General features: G+C 37.1%; 1 protein-coding gene and 1 long non-coding RNA gene across 2 annotated transcripts in view; both read left to right on the top strand.

The window, feature by feature from the left end:
* The window catches only part of EFNA5 (ephrin A5), a 206,961-nt gene that overhangs the window by 103,954 nt on the left and 75,063 nt on the right, over positions 1–27,944 (top strand). The gene's annotated exons all lie outside the window — the stretch shown is intronic.
* On the top strand, positions 12,520–26,658 carry LOC128782220 (uncharacterized). The gene is made up of 2 exons (XR_008428704.1): positions 12,520–12,607; positions 26,134–26,658. It is a non-coding gene; the product is annotated as an uncharacterized LOC128782220 (long non-coding RNA).

The following is a 27,944-nucleotide window of genomic DNA, read 5'->3' as shown; positions in this document are numbered from 1 at the left end:
AGGGATTGAATGACTGACTCGGCTTCAACATCTCATCATTTGCATGGTCTATTCACAACAACAATTTTACTGAAACAATTAGGCAGCTGTAGTTTAGTCGTATGAAAGAAGATCATATACAGGCAGGATTAAAGTTGTTGGCTAAAATATTTTCATATTACTTCCTAAAGTCAAGCCTTTTAATTATGAATTTTGATTAAGAAGAAATATATAGAATTCTGTGGTGTTTCAGCAACATAGTTCCTCTTCCTCATAGTTCCTCTGCTTGCTTATGCTTAGAGTATATTTTTTTTAATTTTGGAGTTGTGTTCATAAAATATTATATGCTGTTTTGACTGAGAGGAAATGTGGTCTGTTTTTGAACACTGTGGCCCATTATTGAACCAATTTGCATCTTTTATATTTAGACTATTGATGTTAAGCTGACAACCCCCAATTTTTTTTACATAGTCCCTCAGCAAACAAATAATGGTATGATGTTTTAAGGATTAAATTTATTTTATTTACATGTTGTATTGGAATACACAAAAAGGCAACTTAAAACTGAATTAAATTGCTTATTTTTTGTAGATAGGTAAATCCTAGTTTCAGAGATACCAGTGTATGTAAGATGAACAGCAGTTTCCTTTGGAAATAAGTTATTCATCCTTGTTCTCCTCTCAATTTTTTTTTTCTTCAGAAACTGGGCTGTTCTTCACTGCAAAGGTATAAGGTATTTGTATCTGTCTCAGCAATCACAACTCTTGTTAGTCAACAATCTTGCAAGTAAAAAGAAAAAAGCCTGAAATGACATAGAAAGTGAAGTTTTTTCCAACTGTGACAAGAAAATATCTTTAAATATTTTTAGTTCTTATGACCTGCAGGGAGTAAGGTTGGTATACAGGCAGTGCACTGAAGGACAATTTAGGAAGTCTACTAAGAAAGCATGGAAAATAAACTAAAAATTTTATGGTTATATTTCCCATAAATATAAGTCAGAGTGGTGCTGTAGGAAAAGAAAGGAATGGAAAAAAATTCTAGAACACAAATTTGGGTTGATAATCTACATTATCAAGCACATAAGACTTTATATTAATACCTAATAAATAATCAAGAAGAGGAAAGTGACCCCATGTTTATCTCTCAATTTTGTTTATACTTTTCTTAATGATGATGCTTTTGATGTTACTTAATTCTGAACGTGCATACTCTGTGCAAGAGTGATTTACTAATTTTGAGTTGTTAGTATGCAAAACATTAGGGCTTTTAAATTGCAGATGAAACTTGTGTAATTTATTTTAAAGTGGACAATTCAGCATTTTGGAACTAATTCTTTATTATCTTTACACATGTGAATGTCCTCTTTATCTTCAATCCCCACAGGATAGAAATCACAGATGGAGTAAAGGTCTCTGTGCCCTTGCCACATGAAATCCCAAGTTATTTCTGTAGCTTAAAAACTATTTAAAAAACATTCCAATATGTTTTTTGCAACTTTGTAATTTCTATGTTTACTGGAAAAAAAAAACCTATAAATTGCCATCTAAGGAATATGCAAATATACTCAGGAAATCCCTTTTTCTATATTAAGCTTTTGCTCCTTCTTCCTTTTATTTCTAATAGCTACAATGAACATCTTAAAAGCATTCCTGGGTATCCTGACCTCTGTAAATGACTTATGCCTTTGACAGCCTATGGCAGGACTGTAGAAATTGCCACTGTTTAAATAATCTGAAACCACTCTCCTCATTCCTTGTTTCTGTCTACTCTGAGTCCAGGCATATAGACACCAAAATTAAGTAGAAAGTTGAAACTTTAAATGACTGTGAATTGGAATTACTCTCTTAAAATAAGGGTTAAAGAACTTAGTGGGGGAAGAGGAGAAACCAGGAGATACATTTAGTTAATTTTGTCTGTAATCCCTAAACAGTCCATGCTACCTCTATAGATTGTTATTTGCCAGCCAAATGTAGAAACAGCTCTGTCCTTCCTCATCTGCATACAGGCTAAGTAGCAAGTCTCATTTGTTATTACTAAGGGATTTATTTCAAAGGAGAAATGAAGCAGGGGGTTGGCAGATAAGAGCACTTAAGCCCTTGGAGCATTATAGCAAACTTGTAGAATATGGGCACTGAGCACAATAAGCTTTGCGTTCTTTGTTACTGATAGAGCCTTGCTGAGAAAATAAGACGAGGCCTAGCCTGTGGTCTCCTTTCAAGCTTTTCTGGAAGCATCGATTCTTGCAGAAAGCCTCGTCTGCAGGTGTACTACTGAGATTTCCTTCTGTTTACCTTTGGAAACAAGGACATGCTGCTTCCAGTGACATAATCCATGGCAAATGTTTTGCATTCAAGTGTATACATGTAAGCACTTGGCTTTTTTTTTTTTTTTTTTTTTTTTTATACTGCATCTTGTTTTGGGACTTGCAGGAGATTTCTTCATTGCAAAGCTCTCTGTATGGTAGGCAAATTTAAGTGACTGATGAAAACATCTGATGGATTTATCCTTACAAAAAAGGGAAATTCATGCAACTGCCTTTTGACTTTCCATGGTAGTCCCAGAAACATTGCGGCCAATATAAATCACTTGCTCTACCATGTCAGAATCAGACATGCTGCAACTGACCTGTGCAATGAGTCTTTACTGTCATTCACATGGTTATGGGAGGATGAGCATATTTCTAAAAATCTAAGTTTCAAGCTCCAAGAAAATATAAAATACCAAGCTTCTTCTCTTTGCACCTCCCCTGTATAGAAAGTAACTTTTTGTTCTGATTGTGGAATGGAGAAAAATTCCCAATATTGCATTTGTGTATTGGATTTAGTGTTTTGTTTTTGACAAATGGATGAATCTTTTGAGGGGATGTGTTTGGGTAACGGCAGTTTGGAAGGTAATATTAAGCATGTTGGTATGTAAGTTGGCCCAAGCAACTAAGAAAAGTGCTAGCACGAGTTTTACAAAAAGATGTTCAATAAAAGTGCATTGCACAAGCTTAGGGTTGTTACAAAGTTAATTTAGACATTTAAGACATTCCCCAGAATTATATGTATGTATGTCCTGTTGTGTTAACAGTATTTTTTCAGTTTGAAAATGGTGATGGCTGCAGTCAGTTGCTGCTATTTTTAGGTTCAGACCAACATTTGTTAAATGATCTGAACAAATTTCTATAACTGATTGTGTGTCTTTGCAGTCTTACTTTTTCAAAATAGCACTGGTAAGTCATCTTCATAGATAATATGTTTGTATTCTACTTTAGCAAGTCCACCTGCTTTACATACCCAATAAAACACATTTGCAAATGTTACTAAGTGTATAAATAGAATAAAACAATGTCCAAAACCACTTTGTACATCAAGGCAGGAGTCATTTCGTAATGTCAGAAGTATAAGAGGCATTAATACCTATTTCAGTTTGCATCATTTGTCCTTTAATGTATCCTTATTTATTTAATTTAAAACAAATATGCTTATGTATACATATGTTCTATAAATATTTGTGTCATGTCTGCCAGCCACACTCCTACCAGAATTAAATAATGTGGCTATGGGGAAGTTTCAGGTAATGGGCAAAGTCACGTCATTTTTTGTTATATGAAAGAAATTTTATATAATTTTAGATGTTTTCCTGGTTTCTCATGAGCTTACTGTAGTTTGATTTGTGAACACTGAAATAAATAATAATAAAAAATCTCCCTTATCTCTAAATTATCCAGTGATTAGAAAGTGATGCTTTTGCTGTGCCATGTAAATTTCTAGCTGCAAAGGGTTACAAGAAATCAATTAAACAATTAAATCTATTATTTTTGCATGATGAAGTTAGGCCGGGTTCAACACTAAAGGAACGTGGAACAGATTTTTTTTTTTTTTTTGTATTTGGAAATAAAGACAAATTTCTCTAATGGTTTGAAGCTACTCAAAGACTTGAAATGTTGGGAAAGATACAAAGGCTGGGATTAATGTACAGGCCAGAAATTAAGTGCTCAGAAATGAATGGTGAATCCAGTTAACTGTACCAACATGACCACCACGTATGTAAATAAGCAACCAGGACTCGGAGAACAAAAGTATAGTGGAAATAAAAAGCTAACTAGTTAACAAATTTTCAGAAATTGATGAAAGTTTTTGGGTTTTTAAAATGACTTTGTGTCAAAATAGTTTTGTCATTTGTTGCTGCAATATGGGAAGGATTTTGGGAAGGGTTTCTGTTTTATTTCAGTTCTTTTGTGCTCCCTCAGTACGTCTTGGTAAGTTTTCTTTATAAACTACAACCTTTAAACCAGCTTACCAGCTAAATATAGTTAAATATTTTGAAGTGTATGCTACAGTTTGGGCCAGAGACTTGGGAGGAGGGGAAACCAAGATCTTACTCAGAAACTTAAAAGCATTATGAGTGCTTGTATAACTAACCTGCTGTAGCTTATGATTACTCATGCTATGGAACTGGAGTAAAAGTGAATTTTTAGGAGAAGTATCACAAACCTGACCCATTGTTTATCAGTGTCAAACTAGATTGGGTGAAATTAGTTTGAAAAAAAATGCTTTAAACCTCTTAAAAATTAACAGAGTCAGGTGGTGACCTTGGCAGGAGTGCTTCTGGTAGTGCAGTGGGGCTGGTCCATGGCAGTCAGTGTGGTGTAGAGTGCATGGAGAAAACAGGCCTTTGTACCTTCTTGAGGGAAGGTCTTGTGATTTGAGCCACTATCTTGAACCTGCTAATCAGAGCCAGTAATACCTCATGTGGTCTGTGTCTGTGAAAGCTGTCTGTAACAGTGCATATCAAGAACTGAAGAACAATCTCTTGGTTTATTCCATTTATAGTAGTCAGTGACAAACCAGCTGTGGAATTTGCAAGCTATATCAACTAGCCCATAAAGAGAGGGATAACCCGGAGTATGTTCCAAGAGGGCAGTTACTGTTGTAATACAATGACACTGTGATTTATGAAATATCTGACAAATGTGCCACTGAAGAAGTCTGTTCTTTGTATCTGTCTTTTGTGCTTACTTGTGTTGTCTTGGTGACATCCTGTCCCTCTACCTCCTGAAATACTTCTGTGCCATGTTGGAAATGAACGGAAGGCACCTCTTTCTTTCCAAGAAGGAAAAAAACAAGCTATGAATGAGAAATAGGAAGAGACTGGGTAAGTGAGCCACTGTGCTTTGTCACAGTTGCACTCATTTTATCACACCTGACACAAGCTGAGCAGTACTTAAGAGTTCAAAGGAGAAAACCAGTCCTTACTCTGGTATCATTTAGTTTCTGTTCCAGAGCTGCTATAATATTAGAATGCTTCTCAGGCATGGCCTTTTTTTGTTTGTTTCTGCTTTCAAAGAAAATATCCAAATGGTTCTGTTTAAGCATGACGCTGTTTTTCTTTAACCCCCAAGCACTTTTAGCAAGCCTGTGAAATAACTGTGGCACTTACTTAAGATCTTAATTTCACTTTTAAGAGGTATACTCCTATTTTATTCTTCCTTTTTTTCCCATGTTACATGCTTTTCCAGGAATGCCTGTGTTTTGCCAAAAAATAATTACCTGGCCAAGTTTTCTGACAACTTTTCCTTTTTTTAAAAATTAAAAATATATTAAAAAAACCCCTGACTTTGCTGTCTCTGGCATGAATTTAGTCATAGGATCAAATTCATGCTTTCTTTTGTGGAATTTTGTTGGTGCACTTTCCTCTGCTTTGTTTCTGTATCACATCTGAACTGCACACAAGTCTTTCAAAACAGTAGGTGAAATGAAATAGATGAAGCCCTACCCATAGAGTCCAGTCACAAAATGGGAGTGCTCCTCTTGTCTCCAATACTGAACAAAGCCCTAGATCCTTTCTGGACTGAAAAGGACACCTGTTGGTGAATGGGAAAAAGATGAAATAGTTCTTTGGAAAATAAATGTGCCAAGACTCTGTGATTTTAGTAGCTTGGTTTTTTTTCTAAATTTCTCACTTGAAACTTGCATGAAAAAAAGAAATAAACAGGAGCTCTTTGTGCGGTAATGGTACCCTGGATGTAAATGGTGCTGCCACTTCCTTTGTAAAATACCCTAGAGTTGTATTAGTGAAGGTGTTAAGATGAAAATAGTATTTTTATTACAAGTCTAGTGCCTAAGGTGACTTTAGTAAAATAGAATAACTGATTTTTTTTCCTTCCCTACTGTTGTTGAAATTTTAATCACATTTATATTATTATTGCTGCAGCCTATGTAGAGATTCAGCAAGGCTTGAAAAGTATAGTCAATATTATTTGTCAATAGTTCTGTTTGTTGAAGGTATACATTTGAACACTGAATAGGGCTGCTTTTTCTTTGCTAAACAGACACAGCTGTCTTTAAAATGCTAGCTGAATTTAGATGCAACTAGAGGTGTAATGTAATGAGTTACAACATGCCTTCAATACTGCAAGAAGTTAAAACAGCTGCAGAAGTAGACAGGCACATACACAGGAGGTCAAATCCATGGAATCACTTTAAGGACCATTGTTACAAGCATACTTGTGGAAGCAGTTTGTTGTCTTTAACTGTACTTAGAATCAACCCACTGACTCCACAAGATATGGTTTAGAAAGAACTAGAAAAAGGGAGAATCATCTGCTTCCCCAGTTGTGTTTGTCCTCCTTCCCAATCCCCAGTGTGACTAGGGACTGTATGGGGGGGCATTGAGAGATGCTGGTCTTCCAGTGATGCACTGGGCTGTGTTTGTGTGAGGCTGCAGTGAGCACACAGTGTGGGATCTCCTTGGAAGGAGCCTTGTCTAGCTTTAGACTATTCTTTCCTGTGTCTGTCACACTTTATGAAACCCCAGTTTTAGTACTGAGGTTATGGAAGGATTTAGAAACTCAAGCCTGTGTACCCTTGCCCAATTTGCTTTTCTCAACAACTTTATTGCTCTGGTAACACGTACAGCAAATTCCCACGTAGAAGCCCAGCCCTGTATGTGCAGCAGTAAGATGTGTGCTAAGAACTGGCAACAAAGCTAGCTTTATGAAAGGGCCTTGGAAGTGGGGGGAGATCTTTGTTTGCATGATATGTCTTACCCGTCCTGCTTTCTAATTGGTACTAATTGATGGAGAATGTAATTTGCAGTCTTTCAGCCACCCTAAGCTCATGAGGGTTTGCTTGTTACATTGTTCAGCCTACTGGCTGCCCATCTCTTATTAGGCATGGTCAGTACTCAGAGCTTGCCTCTCCAGTGATGTGTTTGCATTAGCAGCTCTCCTACAGGCACCAAAAGCTTGTCAATCACTGTGACCTCCACAGCCCTCTAACAAGCCCAGCAAACAAGGCATTGAGGTCTGCATTGGTTTGTGGGGTTTTTTTTTGTTGGTGTTTTTTTTTTTTTTTTTTTTTTTTTTAACCTTTTTTTTCAGTTAGGCTTTCTGGAGTGAGTTTCTCTAATTATTTGAAAGTGTATGCAAACACTGAAGGAGAATTAGGAGCATCAAGTGGGGCCCCTACTTTTATTAGAAGACTCTTGCTTTTCTAAATAGATGTCAAACATATTCTTTACTCTTTAGACAGTTAACCTTTCATCACTCCTGTAGCAGAAATTCCACTCTGAGATATGCTAATTTGCTATTTGCAACATTCTGAAATAGGGGGAAAATGTCATTTGCAGTGCCCTCATTAAAAATTCCTTTATCCAGATTGTATACTTTTTTTGCATTCTGGTTTGTTACATTTTTATTATATAAAACCACCCATCTGGACCCCTTCTCCCAAAAAAATCCCAAACAAAAACCACCCACAAAAAAGCCTTTAAGACATTCTCGAAGTAGATGAGTCTTTCCCAGGCTTAAATTCAGCATGAAATGTCCCCTGGCTTAATTTACTAAGATGTATCAGACAGAAGTCCCCCACTATCTCCAGTCTTCCTTCAACCCTTACTCCACTCTTGAACTTAAAAAAGCCTTTTCCCACAGCTCTGCTATTAAATAAATGTCTTTTATGCAGGACAGGATGTTATAAGGGAAGTGGAGGCACAACAGGGCAAGGCTTGTGTGAAGAAATGTTGCCTGTGTTTCCAAAGTGACCTTCCTCTTTTCCCTCTTTGGTTGGGCTCTGGGTTTCAGTAAGATGTTTGAGCCAGCTCTGGCTGCAGAAAAGGAGAGATCCTTGTCCACCTAGATTGGTCTGCTCAGACATACTGCAGTTTGAGCAAGTACAGGTTTCTTTGTATGGCACTTTGCCACCAATAGTAGTAGTAGTAGTGTCATGTTGTCATTGCAGTATATTATCAGTGCTGTATTTCTTACAGCATGAGGAAATCTGTGCTGCCTTGTTTCCTCTTTAGTTGAGTTGAGGAAGGAAAGTGAAAGGAGAGTGAAAATGTACTCTCTGGTCAAAACTGGGCAAATATCAAATTAACTAGTGTGTGGCTGCCTCCACCACACATTTTTGCATGTGTGTGCAAGCTTGCAGCTGCTATAAGAGAGGACCTGTTTGAAGATCCTGCTTTGAGGGTGCTGTAGTTACAAGTTGTGGTCAGTCTGGCAGTGGGGAGGAGACTTGCACCGACCTGGGGAGACGGACTCTTCAAAGTATGCTGTTTTTCGTGGAGATGTGCCTGTAGGATAGCAGTAGCCCTTGCTGATTCTTTGAGTTTATCAATCGAGACATATATGCAGCAGGATTTGTTAATTTTTTATGCTCTTTCCCTGACATTTTCTGTAAAAAGACTCATGTTCAGAGCAGCTGTGAGCTATTCCAAGTTGTTAAGTGCCCAGGATTTTATCTCGAGGGAGAAAATTATATCAGCTCCCCAAACCACTAGGTAATTTGAATAACTCTTGCTTTCAGTCTCCTCCCACAACACAGTTATTTTATCCCTAGTACTTACTTCATTTGTTTTTGGTTTGTTTTGTTTTATAGTAAGTAAAGTACAAAATTTTCTACCAGCTTCTGTTGGACAGCTAAGCTAGACTTGTGTTTTTAAAACACTCTTTTGTGAGATTCCTTTCATTTTGTCATAACAGTCTCTATAGCTTTTTTTTAAATACATAATTTTAATACTTATTTGTGAATTTTGTGATTTTCTTAACTGAGATTTTTTTTTTCATTTAAAATACATAGTTTAAAAAGGCAGTAGCAGCCATATGAGAAAAGTAACAAAAAGTAAAAATTTTAAGCCAGTGTACTTAAAAAAGTTCTCAACATTAAAAGGCAGTCAGTCACTTGGGATACCTTATGTTCAGTAAACAGGTTTGAAGAATTTTTAGGATATGTAACTTTTAATTTCATTTCTTAGAGCAAGGGGTTTGTTTTCCTGTCAAGGTAAGAGAATCATTTGTGTTATTTCTCTAAGCACTGAAGGCAGTCATGTTCTTAGGCAAATTAATTTAGTTCTTCACATGTGAATGGTCATTTGTCAGTACTTTTGCTTTGTACAGAGCTAAGTGAAAAATTAAAGCTTTATAAATTAATTCAGTTTGCACTACTGGTATGTGCTTCCTTCTGCTTACCCTGGAAATAGCAAGGATAAAAGAGGGAGGAGAAATAATTATGGGCAAAATAGTAACCTTTTCTTTTTTTCCAGACGTTCTTGTAGGAAAAAAAAACCCAAAAAAAAAAACAACCAACCCCCCCCCCCCCCCAAAAAAAAAAAACCAAAAAAAAAACCAAAAAAAACCACACACACACAAAATTACTCCTTTACTCCTTGCTATCACATACATGGACATTTTGCATTTTGTTAAGACGGATCTTTGTGGATTCCTAGGAGGGGACTCCAATGTGTATCTAGTCTAAAGCATTCGGCCATGGGGGGCTGGGGAGGGAACATGCCAGAAGCCCTTTGCAATGGCCTTCCTTTGTTTAGGTCTGGAATACTGACTGTTAAGGTCTCAACAGGGGAATGTTTTCAAACAGTTTCAGGGAAATCAGAAGGATTACTATTTTCTTTAATAATGAGGCAAAACATGCAGCTTAAATAGGAAATAAGGAACAGAGCATCCAGTGACAGACAAAAACCTTTTTTCTTTTTTTTTTCTTGTTTTGTTGATTGGTTTGATCCATGCAACGTGAGATGTGTTATTTTCTTTCCTCCCTCCTTGGTCCTGGCAGTTGTTTTTTATGTTTGCTGCAGATGTTCAGGAAACTAATTCCAAAGCCTGCACCTGTGTGACACTGACCTAGGTGTACCTTGCCACATCCTGCTTTTATTCTGCTGCACAGATCAATTTGCGGTTTATTCTTCATCCCTCTCTCCTTTGTCCACAAAACCATCCATCAGCCCCCTCCTGCCTCCCCACACGTCTTGGGCGGGGGAGGGACAGCTCGTGTCTGTGTCTCAAGGCTGCCTTGGCAGGGGAATGGAGGCTAAACTTCTATCAGGTCAAGGTACCCATCTATTAAGACAGTGTTCACATTTTCATTATGACACCCTATCTGAGGGATTTATAAGTTGACTGCACAGTCTTGCTGCAAGCTGAACTGGTCACACTTAAGTTCATCTTGGGTGGTAGTTACTGTTCTTCTCCCACATTATCAGCCAAACTTCGTGCATAGGCTCTGCTTCCTCCTCACACACCCCACCAGGAGATGGAGAGGGTGGCTTTGCTGGAGTGCATTTTTGGTTTTGCTGTGTTTTTGGTTTTAAGCATCGGGGGGGGGGGTATCTCAGATGTGCTAATGCATTCAGCTAAGATTGTGTTTTGGCAGGCTCTCACGGGCTTTCTGAAGCCTGAAGTCAGGCGGCTGCTGCTGCCAGCTTCCTCCACTGTTTTTATATTGCTTATAACCAGTGCTAAATTACCTTTATTTTACATTGACGTCAGGATAATAAAGAACACGAAGTAAAGCCTGTGCTTGCTGCTTGTTGCACGGAGTTGTCGGTGTGCCGGAGCTGGCGGCCGCGGCGCGGGGCCCTCACGGGGCCGGGCAGAGACTCTGCGGGAAGGGGCGGCCTTGGAGGGTACAGCTCCCTCAGCGGGACATCTGCCCCACCCAGGACAGAGGTGTCCTCCAGACCCCGCAGACACATTTCGCACGCTGCATTTTGATGCGGAGCAGCCTGGGTTTGTGCCACGCAAAGGAACGGGGACCAACCTTGGGAATGGAGGCAGGGCGGGACAGGGAGTAGAAGGACCTCTGCTCTGCTGCGGCTTTTTTTTTGGTCCTGTCACCTGTGAGACCTCAGGGAATGCAAATAGGGAGAGATTAACATTGTTAATAAATGCTTCCCACAACTAAGGAAACAAAAGAAGATCGGTGTCTCATTAGGCAATTCCTTATCTTCCTAAATGCCATCTATCTCCGGGACTTAACGGCTTAAGAACGGACAAAGGGGAACCTCTGCACCCTTAGCGTGGGAATGGCCTTTTGAACTTGCCAGAGGCTGCAGTGTGTTGCTGGCAGACCCACCTAGCAGGAACTTAATACTAAGGCTGGTGATAATTGTTTTACTTCAGATTGGAAGATTTTCTATTATCAGCTGCTCAGTGGAGCACCTCAGGTTAAGCAGTCTCCTTATCCAAGGCTATGAAGCCAAGCCATACTTCCCAGGGAAAAAGCCAGTTTGTTTAATTACTTTCTCAAATAGAAGGTTTTTCAATAAGTCACCTTGTGCAATTTTTCTGGCTTCTGTATATTGGCACATGCTTTAGTCAAAGAGTAAAAACTATTTTTAATGGTTACATACGCTTGCTAACCCTTACAGATTTACGAAGCTGAAAGAGTGAAAATTATTCAACACCAAATTTAGTAAATAGCACAAAGCACACTTTTATTTCCTTTTGACTTGGAAACAAAAAAAAAAAAAAAAAAAAAAAAAAGACACAAGTTATGGAAAAATCCACCTAAGAGTCACTTATGAAATAGCTGTATCATCTAGATTTTGTAATCGGGAGGATGGATGTTAGGTTTTGCATTTACAAATTACACTTTCCCTAGATGGATTTAATACATGATCTGCAATTTGCACACAATATATCTCAGGCTTGTCTGTGCAATCCTGAGGTTATTACTTTATTACCTTTTTTTTTTTTTTTCCAAATAAGTGGTAAGACTTAGAGCTTGGTCTTTTTACTTTGCTCCATTAAATTTATATGATAATGCTGGTGGTACAGACAGATATCATCTTGCAGAGCCTTCTCGAAATGTAGGTATTTACCCGTTTTGTCCATATAAAATGAATTTTGCTCTGAAACCAGAACATTAATACCAATTAAAAAATACATATGATGAATGTATAAAATGTTATACAGTAATAAATATAGTTCCAAATCTGAAATGTGTATCTTTCAGAAAGGAAAAGCTGTTCTTCTCAGCTTTATTTTCTATTATTCTAGAATATATTGGTACTATTTTGAAAAACATTATTGTAGCATTCCTACAGTGGAATGCTGGTTCCTTTTCATTCACTTGGGCTGTCTTTGTCACTGGCTGTTAACATCGTGATAACTCAATGGATTTTTGGAAATGCATAGAAAACTTTTTTGCACGGAGGAGTGTGTTACCTGAAGCTGCAACTGTATTTAACTGCTGCAACTGTTATAACTGTATATAACCATGTAAGAGTTAACCCATCTTGGCCAACAGTGAGGCTCTGGTGTGAGGGATGGTAGTAGTTGTTGCCCATCTGGGAACTTCTTCTGGAAGCATCTCCTTTTCAGTAGCTCACTAGGAGGTATCAGGTGTGCCTCTGGTATTCATGAAGGACCACATGCTCTGTGAGGAATTTGACTTGCAACTCACCTTTTCTGTCACAATAGTTACACTTTTCCCAGACTTTAAACTCATAACCTTTTATTATCAGTGAAATCATAGCACTTACATTGCAACTGCTTTTCAATATCTGCAGCTGCCTTTTTTTGAAGAACTTACTAGATAACAGGAAGTCTGGTACTAGGTACATTTTTGGATTTGGTTTTAAGAATATTTCTGACACTGGGAAATATTTAGGTCAAAGCCAATATTTATTATGTAACTAAACTGAAGAAGAATGTGGCTGTGATCTTGGCCAAGATTAAAAAGAACCCACTTGTTTCCTTAAAAAAAAAAAAAAATCCATAGTTGTAGTGATTTGCATTGCAAGTATGTATAGCAACTACATGTAGTAGATTGTAATATGCAGGAGTTTCTGGTCTGTCAGAAGTTCTGACCTAAGGCTTTACGTGCAGAAATGGTAACTGAGAAGAAGCTTTTCGTGGTGATTACTCAGTGCTAAAAAAGGGATAAAGGAGGTGGGTGCACAAATGGTGACGTGAACTTCAAGGCTGTGATGTATGACCGATCCTAGTTCTTCCTTAAACCACAGCTCCATGTTATGAAGGGTTTTGGCAGATCTTCTGGTTTTAGTCCTAGTTTTTTTCTTTCTTGGCTGACTGCTGAGACCTCCCTGTAGTTAAGCATTTGTCATTCTCTTTTGTGATGACAGGTTGGATACTATGAAATGGATCAAGGGGTTGATCAAGGTTGAAACCAACTCTGCTGTGGGCCATCTGGTATTTCTTTAACCAAATCACTACATGTGTCAGGATCTGTCTCACAGCCCCAAAAGCAGTTATTTTGGTACCATTCGTGACAATACACTGCTGTGAGTCAGACGTACAGGGACCCCTTTAGTTAAACAAGTGCTGAAAGCCTTGTGTTGCTGAAGAATTACAGCCTCAGGATGTTGTTTACATTAATTTTATAAATGGCCTATATTTTACAAGGTAAAAACAAGTACATTATTTTTTCAAAGGTAGTTTGAAGAAGTGAGCTTTTCTTATGCTTTCTCTGTTCAGTTGTATTTTGCCATCTGAAGGTGGTGGGATAACATAAAATGAAGCAATGCTTCATTTCATATGTGTAGTTTTTAACCTTGGAACAGTACTGGTATGTCATCTACAGCAATGACACTCCTAACTTTCATATGCTGAGTTTTTTGTCACCTAGACAAGAGAGTGATCAAATTGATGCCTAAGATGTAGTCAGTTTTACTAAGCATGAGTTTGACAAGCAACTTACATTAGTTTGTATGCAGTCACCATATGAAATCTTTCATTGGGGTTAGATCCACAGTTCTACTAATGCAGCCTGCTAGCATGCTAGGCATTGCTTTATGTGTGTATGCTAGTCTGTGGAATATATTTCATTTTTCTCTGGTACAATTTTATAAATTTTTATTTAAAAATACATTACTGGTTTTCTACACAGTAGCTGTAAATTAAAATACTAAATCTTCATACAGAACTTGCATTTGAAATTAATCTTTTTTTTTTCCTTTGCTTCTGCTTGGATTACTGTTAGTAGATTCTAAGAGGGCATGATTCCAAACTTAAATGTTGCATTCAATCAAACAACAAATAATTTAGAGGTAAAAGTGCTTGCAAGGCATATACACATCCAATTCTATGTTATAACATTGTTTTCTGCCTTGGTAAAGACTTGTTCAATTATAATAGTAGTTTTTATTTTCTTAATGGAGTAAAAAGTCGACATATGAAATACTTAGAAGGTGAAGGTGATGAAAGTGTAGTTTTTTGCATTAAAACATTTTCAGCAGAGTATATCCTGAGGGGAAAAGAAGACTGTAGGAGGTAAATAACTTAATTAGGATGCAGCTAAAAATTCTCTCAAAATAAGCATCTATTGTATAAGCTAAGGCACTAAGCAGCATGAGTATAAATATGCAATTTCAGGGCAGAGCTGATTTTCACTGACAACTTTAGATTATCATTTTGGGATGTACTCACATTAACACTCTCTGTGCCACCCAAGTTCCCAAACCATTTCAGATTCCACAAAAGCCTGCAAATTTATTTGTCTGAGGTAAATTTAGCAAGCTGCTCCTGATTTCACCTTAGCCTGGGACCATCTGTTGGTGGTGAGTCTCTCAATGGAGTCGTTCCTGCAGGCAATGTATGGGAAAAGGAGTGGAGCACCAATGTTGTTACTAAGCAGATGCATACTATCAGTGAATGTCCTTCCCGCCTTTCAAGCTGCCAGCTCTTATATTGATGGAGTGTCATGTGCCTGCAAGCCATTGGAGCCGACGGCAAGGAGAAGTGCTCTCTTGGGGCCCATTCTTCACGTCTTTCTGCTGGGGTCTGATAGAGACAGAGTTCTGAAGGCAGTTTTGTATATGAACAGAATAGAAGGCCTGATTCTTCTGCACTGTTATCCAATTTGCACAAGACCATGTGAGTGCTTTGCAGCAGTAGCCTGTCAAAAGACTCCCATCACAAATAAAAGGATACAGCTGCTACTTGTAGCAAAATAAGTAAACCCGTAAGTGCCAAGGTTATGTTATTTTAAGCCCATTTCTAATACTGAGGTTCCTGGTAGTTAATTTGCTTAAGAGAAGAAACACACCATTTTAGGAGATGATGTTTAGGAAATCTGTTCTTGACATGCTGGAGAATTTGTAACTGCTTGTTTTTGATAGCACTGTTAAAGGTGCTCTAAGTTTGCTGTTGTGCTGATTTTTTTGGTTTTGATTTAGAGGTTTCTTCAGACCACTGTGAACAGCAGCCTCTGTGAGCAGTGAGGTTTGGAAAACAGGTTATGTAAGATAGTATGACTTGCTGCATCCTGTGTCTTGAAACAATTAGAGGAGAGAGGTGGACAGGCAGTGTGATGGACTAGATAATGGGTTGTCTGTTAAACACTAGGAAGCTTGAACAAGATCAGTGAAGTGAAATGACTGGTTTACAGTTTGATTGTAAGTGGTGTACAGCTCACTTCAGACAACCAGCAGCGTGCTGGTCATTAGAGTTAGCAGCTTCATTTAAATCCCTTTCTGAGTCACCAAGGGTGGAAGGAGAATTTACCAGTCCTGCACAGATAACAGTGTGTGCTGTGGCAGCTCCACTTGATCCACAGATTCTGTCAATGAACCATGTAGTCTGGTCACTTCCATTAGCTCTCAGCTTTTGTGAGCCAGGAAAGGCAGGAGAAAGAGACAACGAATTGCATACCCATCAAAACCCTTCTGTACCATGCCTACTGCATACATTTAAGAACCAGGTATCCTTATTTAAAAAAAAATATAAGTGATGAGAGTCACTAATTCTTATGCTACTACCAGAAATTCCTGATATCATAAAATTAATGAATGTGTGTTCAATTTAGGTTTATGACAAAAAATTTATACTGCATATTTAATATAAAATGTGTGACTATAGAGTAAAGTTTGCTGGTCTGTATTCAGTATCACCTGTCAGTACTTCAGTATTGGGTATTTTCCCTTCTTCAAAGTAATAAGAAGTGAAAGTACTTGGTGTTTCTGATTAGTTCTGTTTTTAATGCTGGAATTAAAAAAATGCAAGATTTAATCTTCAGTGATGGTTGCCCTAGTCCAGTAAATTACTGACACAACAGTGCTATGGAAGGTGTAATTCCACGGAAACTGCTTAATTGCACAGTGTCCACAGAAGAAGTGAGTTAAGAGTTAAAAGTGTTGGCTGGAGCTGGGGGGGGGGTTTGATATCCTTTTCATTTTTCTTAATGAAATAAAATCTTACATATGTTATGACAGCCAGTAAATTAAAAAAACATAAAACAAACAACTTATGCGCACAAATTTTAGGAATTATTTGTTTAAAGTATCCTTTGCTATCATAAACTAGATTAATTTGTGACTAGTGTGCAGCATTGAAGTGAGAGCTGATCAATGTGCAGAAGAGGCACAAGACATGGGGTCAGGAAAACAGAGCATATAATCCAGGGTCATAGAGCATGTTACCAATCAAACTGGGATTTGAAAAGAAATTACTGCACTAAATCTGGAAGCCAGTTTGCTAGATTTATGTTCCTTTGCTATCAGGTTGTACTTCAAGCAAATAGAGAAATAATCAAAATCTCTGTAAGAGTTCGTCTTATCCATTTTGGGGACTAGACTTTGATTGTACTCACTGACCCCAAAACAAGGCATTTATGGATGTGGCTTTTCAGTTTGTATGTCCCCACTAATCCCACTCTGCTTTCATTGATGTCAACATAAAAATTATCTGATTTTTGAATAGAGCTGGTCAAACTCTTTGTAGAATTAACTGTGGTATTTGAGGTCAGTTCTAGCTAATGATCCTTATGAAATGGTGCTCACTACCTTCCTAGAAGGTCTCTATAGGCAATAACCTAAAACATAATGACATCTGAATAAATCTGTGTGCCTGGACAAGCTTGAAGTGTCTCCTAGCAAATCAAAAGGAATTGGTTTTTTCCAGGTCATGGCAGCTGGCTGTTCAAGAGAGATGTTCAGTAGTACTTTGTTCTTCTGGTTTTATTTGGTGATAGAGAACTACAGTTCAGTCTTCATTTTCTGGCACAGCAGTGTCAAGGTTGCATGGTACAGCATGGCACTTACTTTGACATACTTAAAGATCATGGATGTAGCACAAAACTGCGCCTCAAATTCTCAACTGTTAAGACAGTGTAAAACAATAAATAAACAATGCATGTGTCATTGACCTTAAACAGGGGTAAAGGTCTAGCATATTTCAGTTCAGCTTTTATGCCTGGCAGTATGATATGGAAGAGAAAAGAAAGATATTTTAGAAATGTCTGGAGACAACAGCAGCACAAACACTTTTTTGCACATTGTTAAAGATGGTCTGTTGAGTGAAATGGCAACATACAATAAAACACAAGGGCATTTAGTCAGATTGGAAAATATAAATTAATGGCATCCTGATTTCTTCACTGTAATGGAAACACATGATAGAAATGTTAACATGGATTCTGTACCAAGTTATAAATCATAATCTTCCTTTCTTCCCACTATTCCCCTATGTAGCCTTTTTTTTTTCAAAGAACCCAAACAAAAAAAGCTCAAAAAGCAGACTAGGTTTTTATGATAAGCCTTTACAATCAGGAGGAGATAATGTCAACATCTGCTAATGGGATCTTGCAGCCTGGGTCAGGTTGCAGAAGTATGCTATTTGAATTAGGAAAGGAGAAAAGGTTGTAGTCAATAGACTGTCACAGATCCAATGCACAGCTGCCTTGGAGCTATTGATCAGAATGATTTCACCAGGCAAATCATCTCTACTGGAATGGCTGTGGAGCACTGCAGAACTAAGTCACTGCCCTGTTTTTGTTTATATAGCTTTCTCCAGGTATTTTTTGTGGTTTACCTCTTCTGTGATCTGTATGTCATTCTGTGCTTGAAGATTGATCCATCTGTGTTGGTAATACTTGCACCTTAGGGCATTCATATCTTTTCTCCTGTGTTGAAATAAAGCATTACAAAAAAAAATGGCTTACACTGACAGGGAAAGAGTGAGTGTGGAATAAATAAACTCCCCTTCCTGGAGCCTTTAATTAAAAGCAGAAAAACCTATATTTTTCCTGGTGTCATCATTAGTTGATACCTCTATATTTACCATACATCTGAACTAAAGCTTTTACTAGGCATTTACTTTTAAGTGTAAGGGTTTGTGGGCTTTTTTGTCATTGCCCATGCCTGTTTCAAAAGATGATGATCACAGCTTCAGGGTGAAAATGTTTCAGGAATTTTACCCCACAAAAGACATAAAGTATGGGTGATATGAGCATGCAAAGAGAATGCCTCAAAAAAGAGAAGTACAAATTAGTGCTGATAGAAAATAAGCAAAGAGGATTATGTTTTCTTGCTATATATAAACGTCTGGTTTCATATATACCAATTTTTAAAATATTAATTACCCTGGATACTGATGAGTGCTTCCTAATAACATTGTGCTTGACCCTATAAGTGAATAGTTGATGGCAAGTGAGAAACAGAGTTCTTCAGCACTAACACCATGTGATTTTTGTCATGGGATTTAGAGAAGTACTGTATACTATGTTGGGTCAGCAGGTATTCTAAATTACAAGCTGTACAGTTACTTATTTAAAATAGATCCAGGCATTAGACTGCTACTAAAGAGCCTGCAGGCTGAAGTTGTAACCTGGAGAAATTGTTACAAAACTAGAATGGCTGTTATGTTTGTTTTGTGGAGCAATTGGCAAGCCTGAACATTAAGTCTGTTATGTATGACTTTTACAGTGGTAACATGGTTGACATATGCCGGCAGAAAAAAAAAGGAAGTTTTTTCTTCTCCAGATAGAGCACCCTGAAGAATAGAGGGAGAAAGAATATGCCATTAGAAAAGTGCCTTATTTCTACAGTAATTGTCACTGTTTCTAGGTCTGTTCTGTGACATTGAAAAGAGAAATTATATTTTAGTCCCCATGCTGTCATTTTGAGTTATATTTGGAAGTGTCTTCCACTGGCTACTTTACCTTGTAATGATTGATAATCGCAGTCTCTATGACTAGTCCTGGACTTCAGAAAAGACCCAGTCTAACACACCTTGAGGCTTCTCACTGCAGGCACTCAGAGGATGACATGAATAATCTTGCCGTTTAAAGCCTTTTTGAATGTGGAATGCTCTTAGACTGCAGTAACTGTGTCAGTGAGTAGCTGTTTTGGAATAGCTATTGCACTTCAAATTCACAGCCTGTCATATTTGGGAATAATTTTTCCATGTAGACTGGACTCAGGGAGGATAGAATCAGCTGCTCAGTTTACCCATGTGATTAGGAAGATATTTCTTTGATTTTAGAATTCTTCATGCAGGACAGACACATTACACGTATTGACTCGGGTGCAGACTAAAGAACTCCTTGTAAGCTCCAAATGTAATCATCTGAATCAAAGCTTTTTATGAACCAGGGGGTTCTTCTCTCCCCACCAATATCTTCTTCATTTTAAAAGCTGTGAAGGATGAGATGTACACAGCTCTTGAACTGAAAAATTCAGTGAGAATTATAACTGAAGGTTATGGAGTTTTTTTCAGGTCTGGTTTCTACCTGTGAAAATGTAGAAACTTGATTGGGGTTGTTGTAAAAATAAATATGTATCACATCAGTACTACAGCCTGCTGAATAAGAACATTTCTACAGTTGGTCCTCTTTCCATTTTTTGTAGTCTCTTAAACACCGGATACAAAGTTTCAACAAAAGAAATGTTGTGGAGGATTCCTGAGTAGTCATAAGTCATGAGATAAGCCCCCCTTATTCAGAATGCGTATCAGTGTTACATATATAGAGAAAGATCAATTGATATTGCTAGATTTTGTTTGCAAGGAATTTTACTGATATAAAATACACGAAATTTAGGCCATTCAAGAAAACTTAACTGACTTTGCAGGAGGAGAAATCACACTTCTCATTCTGTTGGCTCAGCTGTGAGAATGTCTACAGGGTTTTGGTTCACTGATAAATATTCTTACTACAGATTAAAAATAATAGAATAACACAGATTAACTTAATTTTCTTGTTCATGTTGTCCTGGAAGCAGTATAAGCCACACCAAAAAAAACAAATCCCAAAATATTAATTTGTTCTGAAACTCTTTGTACAGTAATTTCTCATAATATAGCTATAGTTCTTTGGTTATTCTGTTACAGTGGCATGAGTTGATATCATCATACAGATAAATATGAATGTAAATGTTCCTTTCTGGATAAAGAACTCCTTTTGTAACAGTGGTTATCTTAGCAGAGACATGTTTTTTTTTAAGTTGCCTTTATTTACTTACCTCTGAGTTGGCACAAATTTTGGGCTTTTTGGGGAAATTACTGTGTATCAGAAGATTTTTATAAACATTGAAGAAATGAAACAGTGAAATAAGAGAAAATTATGCCCTTGCATATATGGTGTGGGTTTTGTAGCAGGTGGCTTAGGGTTTTTTGTTTCATTGGGTTTTTTTGTTGCTTTTTTTATTTGAGTTTTTAACATTTCATTACTATTACTTCTTTTGTCCAACAGTGATTTCCAGCCTCAGCTGTGACTGATATTCTGAGTGGGTTGGTTTAGCTGAGACACAGTGGAGATTTAGTGAAGAGACAAAGAGGTATGGGGTCTAGGGTCCAATTACTTAACACCTGGTGCTGCTGAGCCCTTAAATTTTTCTTATCAGTTATTCACTTAAGATAAGAATTCTGTAGATAAAGCTGATGGAGGAGGAAGAGAGGTTTAACTGGCCTTTGGTACCTTACTCTAAAGCATGCTTTACAGTAAACCATCTTTTAAAAAACCCAGAAGTATTCTGTTTGTATAAATAACCAAAAGTCACAAGTGAGAGCAAACACAGACCGAAATGTCTATTCCTTTGTCTCTGGCTCTGTCCACAGTTTTTTCCTGTCATTGGGCTTGTCTTAATTTCTAGCAACCCAATAAAGAGTTATTTAAGGTTAACCCGTTTTTCCCATCTCAGGGTGAGGTGTTAGTACCCACCTTGGTCTTGCTCTCATTTTTATTAACTTAATTTTGTTCCAAACTCTGCTCTCAGATCAGTGCTTTGTCTTGGGAGAACAGCACAGGAGAGCATCATTAAGCAAAGCCAAGAGATTCCTGTTTTGGATCTGCAGTCATTAAGAACACTTAAGTAGTTGAGGAGAAATTGCAATGCTACATAAAGATTAATTATGATTCTGTGCACATTCTGGCTTCAAATAAGAGTACTTACCTGGCTTTTTTTGTCATTGTTGTCGGAAAATAATGATTATAGTGATCATGTAATCTTCCTTTTTCACACGATAAGAGATGATTCTGATAGTGCAGGGATACTTGCGCTGATGAGTGGGGAAGGATGTAATTAAGTAGCAGTTAGGTAATTTATTAATTTACCACATAGAGAACACTGTGCCTCTCATGAAGGGTTGAGATATTTTTTTCTTTTGCAGAGCTGTTGGAATAGTTAGATTCTAGAAAGAGTACAGATTCATAAGTGTAAGCCAGCCAGCTGGCTCTTTTCACCTGCTGTTTTAGGTATGATGTGATGGATGCTTCTTTACCATTTTTTTGTCTTTCTTATTGCCTCCTTCTGAAGTTTTAGAACTTTTGCAGCTGCAGTTAGAAAGAAAAGCACATCTTTGATATTGCATTCCATGTAAGTGCATCTGCTCTCCGAACCTTTATTTTTGCAAACACAGACAGGACCAGAGAAGAGCTGAATTATTTTCTGTCATTGATCAAAGGTAATAAGGTTTCAAAATTTATTTCACAACTGTTTTTCTGCTGTCACAAGCATCTCTGCATTGACAGCAAAAACACACAAGAGCTTCTATGGTTAAATTTCCATCCACCCTGTTGTTTCTTACTATTGATGTTGGCTATGGTATAAGGATCAACTCTCCCTTTCTAAATACAGGGCTGGCTTCTAGAAGAAATACCTGCTTAGCATGCGTGCTGCTCAGGCTTTGTCTGAAAGACTTTGAAACACATACAAAAAGACAAAAAAGTATTTTTTTTATACTTATCTTAGAGCTGACTCACATACCAGGCCAAAGATTTTTCTATATCATTAGAGTGTCTTTGGAGTGAGATGGTCCAGATAATTCAAGAAGTAACTTGGAAATTAAATTGCCTTGTAAATGTTCTAACTTATTCTAAGCAGTACACACTCATTTGGTATTTTCAAAGAATGAAATTCTTTTTCAGCTGTCTATCATGTGCAAGAGATACGGTTCAGATTCATTCATATGAAATACTACGAGACAGAATATTGGAGTTAAACTGAATCCTTCCAATTCATGATGTGATATAAAGAAGGTGAAAGATTAGAATATTTCATTAAATCAAAAAGATCTACAGTAACTGGGAAACCATATTCATATACTGATACTTTTTTTTGTCTTTTTAAGGTGCTCGCAAGAAGGGGAAAATACGAAAGCAAAGTCTATAGTTGATAGAGTCAATGTAATACAAAATAAATTTGCAGAATTACTACTCCAGATTTTTTCTGATCAAATATTTATACACTGAAGTAGCTACTCACAGGGTGCCTGCTATCATAAAATAGGTCACAATAATCTAATTTGCCTCACAAAATAGGTTTTACTTTTTTTAAAACAATAAAATGAGAGGGTTTATTACAATCAAACACTAAAAGTGGATACATATCTAGATATATATTGGGTTATTATATTTCATTGGTTGTTAAGGTAGAAATACTATTTTTGAACATTACTGTCATTGACTGAAGCCATAGGTAAAGGCTAGTAGAAATACAGTTATTCTCGTGGCTTGCTCACTGCCACAATAAGGAATTACGGCATATTTTTACTGCACTAGACTCATTACAATCATGCCATCAAGCATTTCAAGAAAAGAAAATGCCTGCTTATTGTCTGTTTCCATTCTTCCAGGTTTATAATATTTTTTAAGCCTACTCTTATTCACAATCATACAAAGAAACCTAAGTTGTTTGACACATAAATGCTTAGTGGGTTTGTTTTAGATAAACTTTCTTTATGTCTCAATACTTTTAGATTATGGTCCTTTTATGCTTGAGACCTACAATCTCTTTTTAGCTACAGTAATTACTACATGAGCTGGTAAAAGTAGTCAGATTCATGTAGTAAGTCCTTCACTAGCCACCACTGGTACTATGACCTAACAGTTTTCACCAAGGTAGGAAAAATACTAGCCATCACTTTTTTGGAATAGTTTGAAAAAACTCAGAGCATCAGCTCAACCACAATTCACAGCAGCAACTTTGATTTAATTTGTTATCTTATGGGCCCTCAGTTTCAAAGAGGAGTTGTTCACGTCTGAATAAGCCCTGGTCTTTTCTCTATGGTAATAGTTTTCAATAGAGGGACTTTATGGAAAAGTGAAGATGATATGTTACTGGTGGATTTCATAATGTTTCTAAAGATCAAAGTACAGTTTTGACAAGCAAAACTTACTGTATAATTGCTGTAAAAACAAATAATTTTTTGATTCAAAGAGCAAAGCTGAAATGAAGCTGTATAGATAGGTAATGAACAGCAGGAGATGGGAAATTTGTGTGTTCAATTATGTAATTTTTTTAATGCATCATGTAACACTTTTTGCTTCCATAATCCTTTGGGGAAGGTACATAGCATCTATTTTTCCTTGCAGGTAAAACTATAACAAGCTAAAGATAATTATGAGTGTGAGATTTTTACTGGTGTTCAAGAAGCACCTTTGACTAATAGTTGTGAAGCAGCCTGATTAGTAATTAACAATCTGATCCCCACAAACACAGAGTGCAAACCCCAGTGGTGTTGCTTTGTGATAAAGCTGCATCAGGAGAGGACAAGTGCAGTCTTTCTGAATTATTTCTCAATTATGTTTCTTATATCTCTGTTTTGTTTTTTTTTTTTAATAATGCACCTCAGGAGCTTCATTTACTTGCCTGTGCCACTAGTGACCAGGAATTTACTGATGTGTGGATAGAACTTGAGTTGTGTAGGAAAACATTGAGAGCTGAAATTGGCAGCAGAAGCCTCACCTGTTGACAATGTGCAGAGTGCAAGAGTCCTGCAGTGCTGGGGTGAAGACCTCTTCCACTGAAGGGCAGGCAGAACTTGTAGTATTTGCCCTTCCAGGCAGAGGTTTATGTGTGTATGAGTGTGAAAAGAAAGTGAGAATTCCTTTGGGAAGGAAGCTATAACACATCATCTGTAATGCAGAGCTGTGTAAAGGATTTCTTAGGGGAAAAATGTGTGCTTTTTTCCCAAGTGTAATCCAGGCTGAAATCCTTCCTGTCAGTAAATTGTGCTCTACATAATTGAATTTATGTTGTATTTTCTAACTTGCTGTTGAGTTAGATACAATAGATGTGGGTGGATACATCTCTTATACAACTCACTTTGGAATACAATTTCTTTGGTTAATCTGTATTTGTAAATCTTTTAGTAATTACAGGTTTACTGGAATAAGTCTTGAAGCAGACCACCATCAGTCAAGTGGTGTAACCTAACAAGAAGTGTTAGGTTAGCAGCAGCTGTTGCTGACCTGGGAGAGTTCCGGGTGCAGTGCATTCACTATGATTTAAACTATGAGAGCCAGTGCAGTCAGAGCAAGATGTCATGTGATAAAAACTATAAAAAAACCCAAAAAGCAAAAAAAACAGACAAACAAAAGGACCAAACCAAACCAAATCCAAAAAAAACAAAACAGAAAAATTTAAAGAGTGAAAATCCCTCCAGCTTCAAGGAAAGGTAGTGGGATATCGCACACACAAAGAATTGAGCCAGACTTCGGATAGTGATTTAAAAAAACCAAAAAAAACTCCACCAAAACACCACAAAAACATGAAGTGAGCCATATGTTAATTAAATGGTATTTTTGATTGATCACAAAGTAGACAGGTTGAGGGGTTGCATTTAGTAGGAACAGTGTTTGGTAGACTTCTGTTACATGGCCATTTAATAAGAAGTCTCTTCTAGGCTTGAACTGAAGAGGGGGAAGAGCTCTTCTACTTATGCATAGGTGTTTCTAGCCAAGTAAATAATGTAGCTATTTACTCTTAATTCATCAACAATGTGATGGGATGAAGATGAGAAATTAAACATGAAATTCTGTATAAGAATATTTCCTATTTGAATACATTTAATATGATGCCTCAGTCTTTTGTGAATCTCGATAATAGGTGCAGAAAAATCAGAAAAAACCATCTAAAGACTCATCTGTGAAGGATGACCTTTGACCTATTGACCTTTTTTGCTACAGGTTGTATTTTCCTGCTGACCAGGAAAAAGATTTTTGTCAAACTGTTTTTTATCAGTCTTAGCTGATGCAGTTAATTTGCTTACATAGTATTGCAAACATCAAAATTTTGCCTGTTTCATCAGCTTCCATGAGTCACAAAGATTGTTTTCTAGGAAAAATACTCTTCTCTGTCCTTGTGAGCTAACACTTAAAACTTTCTAGAGGATGTTGGGATACATGATGGATATGGATGTGAGTCATTATAAATAACAATAGATCAGCTTCATATATTGCTAAGTATTAGATGTAAATTGAAAAAATAAATGCTTTTTGCTTTAAATGAGGTAAAGGAAGTGGGAATAATTGGATGTCTTTCATCCCTTTTCATTCCTCATTAAATTAGTACAAAATTGGACCATAAAATGAGGATAGAGATTAAGCAGCTAAATTTTCCTATAAATAAAGGGTTAAAGATTTCTGTGCTTAATGCAACTTTACAGTTTTTCATCTTTCATTACTCCCAGCCACAGTCTCTATTGATTGGAAGAGTCTGCATATATTTAACATTAGACAGTTCTGGAATTGCACATGCTCTTAAACAGAAAATTTTAAAGCAAAACTTCAACCTATAAAGTTTTACTCCAGTAATTTAGGATCAAAATTGAAGGTTAATGGAAGTTAATGCAGCATTCATATCTTCCATGCTTTTCATTCATTTAGAAGGTTTTTTCTTGTAACATTTCAGGCATTCAGAAATAATGCAAGGTCTGCAGTCCCTACTAAATCCCCAGTAAGCTGTGAGATTTCGGGTATCTTCAGTTAAGCTGCCTGCTCCCCGAGGAATCGCAAGCATTGACCTTGAGGGAGAAGTTCCTTGAGCTCAGTGGAACAGAGTTCTCAATGGTGTTCATGTGCTCATGAAGCTGCTCCAATGTCACCGCTCTGTTCTAGTTAAGAGCTTCTGGGAATCTAACAAGTAAGGATATCATGAATCAACTTTAATGTGGATTACCGTGGGAGGACAGCAGATAGTTCTAAAGCAAGTAAAGATCGGAAAGGAAAACAATGCTGACCACGTGGACTTCAATTTGGATGAAATAAATGTCCAAGGAGAGGATTTCATCACTCACAAATGACGCCTCCTTGTGAGAGAGCAATATCAAAGAAAAGGTTTAGGCACTTACCAGTTAAATATGGAAGTATCTGACAAATTACTTAGAGATAAGAGCTTTAGAAGTACAGAATAATATATATTTTCTCTCTCACCTTGTGGCTGAAGTATCAGTTTCTTTTTTCCAGAATGGCTTGTGCATTTTAAGTGACTTTGTATAAAACCAGAAATAATACCAGAGAAATTATTCCAGTAATATCTATGTTAGTGGTAGAACATGTGTTTAAACTACTGGATAAAAGGCATGTACCCAGCCACCCTTTTCATATTTTAAAAAGACAGTGGCTATGACTGTTTGTTGCAGAAAGTCCAATCCTGTCTGTATATGTTGGACATCAAAGCCAACCCTCCCATGTCCCTGGTAGAAGTAATTTAAAAAGCTGCTGTCCCCAGCTGTCCATTAATATGCTTTAGCATACACTTTGACTTGAACATACATGAAAATATAAATAGCTAAGAAAGTCTAAGTTTCCAGTACGGATTTACTTAAACCAGCTTCAATATTGGTTGAAGTTAGCACCACTGGCTTGATGCAGATGCAGTTCAGTGTGCATCTGGCTGTTTTTTGCTGATAATAACAAAAGGAAGAATCACCCGTGGGGGAAAGTGATGTGCTGTCCTCCAGCAAGTTTCATAATGTTTTCCTACTGGATCAAACATTCCAAAGGACTTGTTTCCAAAGGATTTTGGGCCCCAGTAGGAAATAGGGAGAGTGATAGTCCACACTACTGTGCTCTAATTTGGCTTCAGACACTGATGTCCACAATGCTGGACATTAGCAAAAACACGTCTGATGACAGAGACATGCTGCCAGGCTCATGTATAGGGGCTATTTATTTAGTTGTATGTTTTCTTCTGATTCAAACCAATCACTGTTGATGAATGTAAAAGATGGACCTGTTTCAGATTTAAAAGTTTGCAAAAGTTTGCTTGGTTCGTTTTTAACTAATTATTATCCAGTACTTTTAAAAACAAGTTGTACTAAGATTGTAAGCTATTGACACTATGATTCCTTGGACCCATGAGGGAGAAGAGCAGTCATCTGATTTTCACAGGAAGGTAAACACAGCTGTTTCCTGAGGAATAGCTAAAAATGAGAAATTAAACAAACTAGATAAGATTAAGAAAACCCCAAACATATAGATAGCATAATCTTGAAGGTTTATGAAAAACAATAGGTGCTGTTTATGTTGTTTTGTCCAAAAAGAAAAGAAAGTAATGGAGAGTAGGGTAGTTTGAGGTCTAAATTATGTAGTCTCCAAGGAAAAAAAGATCATATTTATTAAACTATAGAGGAAAAAAAATCAGAAGATAATATGGCTTCATTCACAGTATTACATAAAGAAGATTAAGAATGGGAAACAATCTGCTTAAATACTGTAAAC

This window comes from Vidua chalybeata, chromosome Z (assembly GCF_026979565.1).
Source record: "Vidua chalybeata isolate OUT-0048 chromosome Z, bVidCha1 merged haplotype, whole genome shotgun sequence".
Taxonomy (NCBI): Eukaryota; Metazoa; Chordata; class Aves; order Passeriformes; family Viduidae; genus Vidua; species Vidua chalybeata.
The sequence above is the reverse complement of the archived record's forward strand: the minus strand, read 5'-3'. Positions and strand labels throughout refer to the sequence as shown.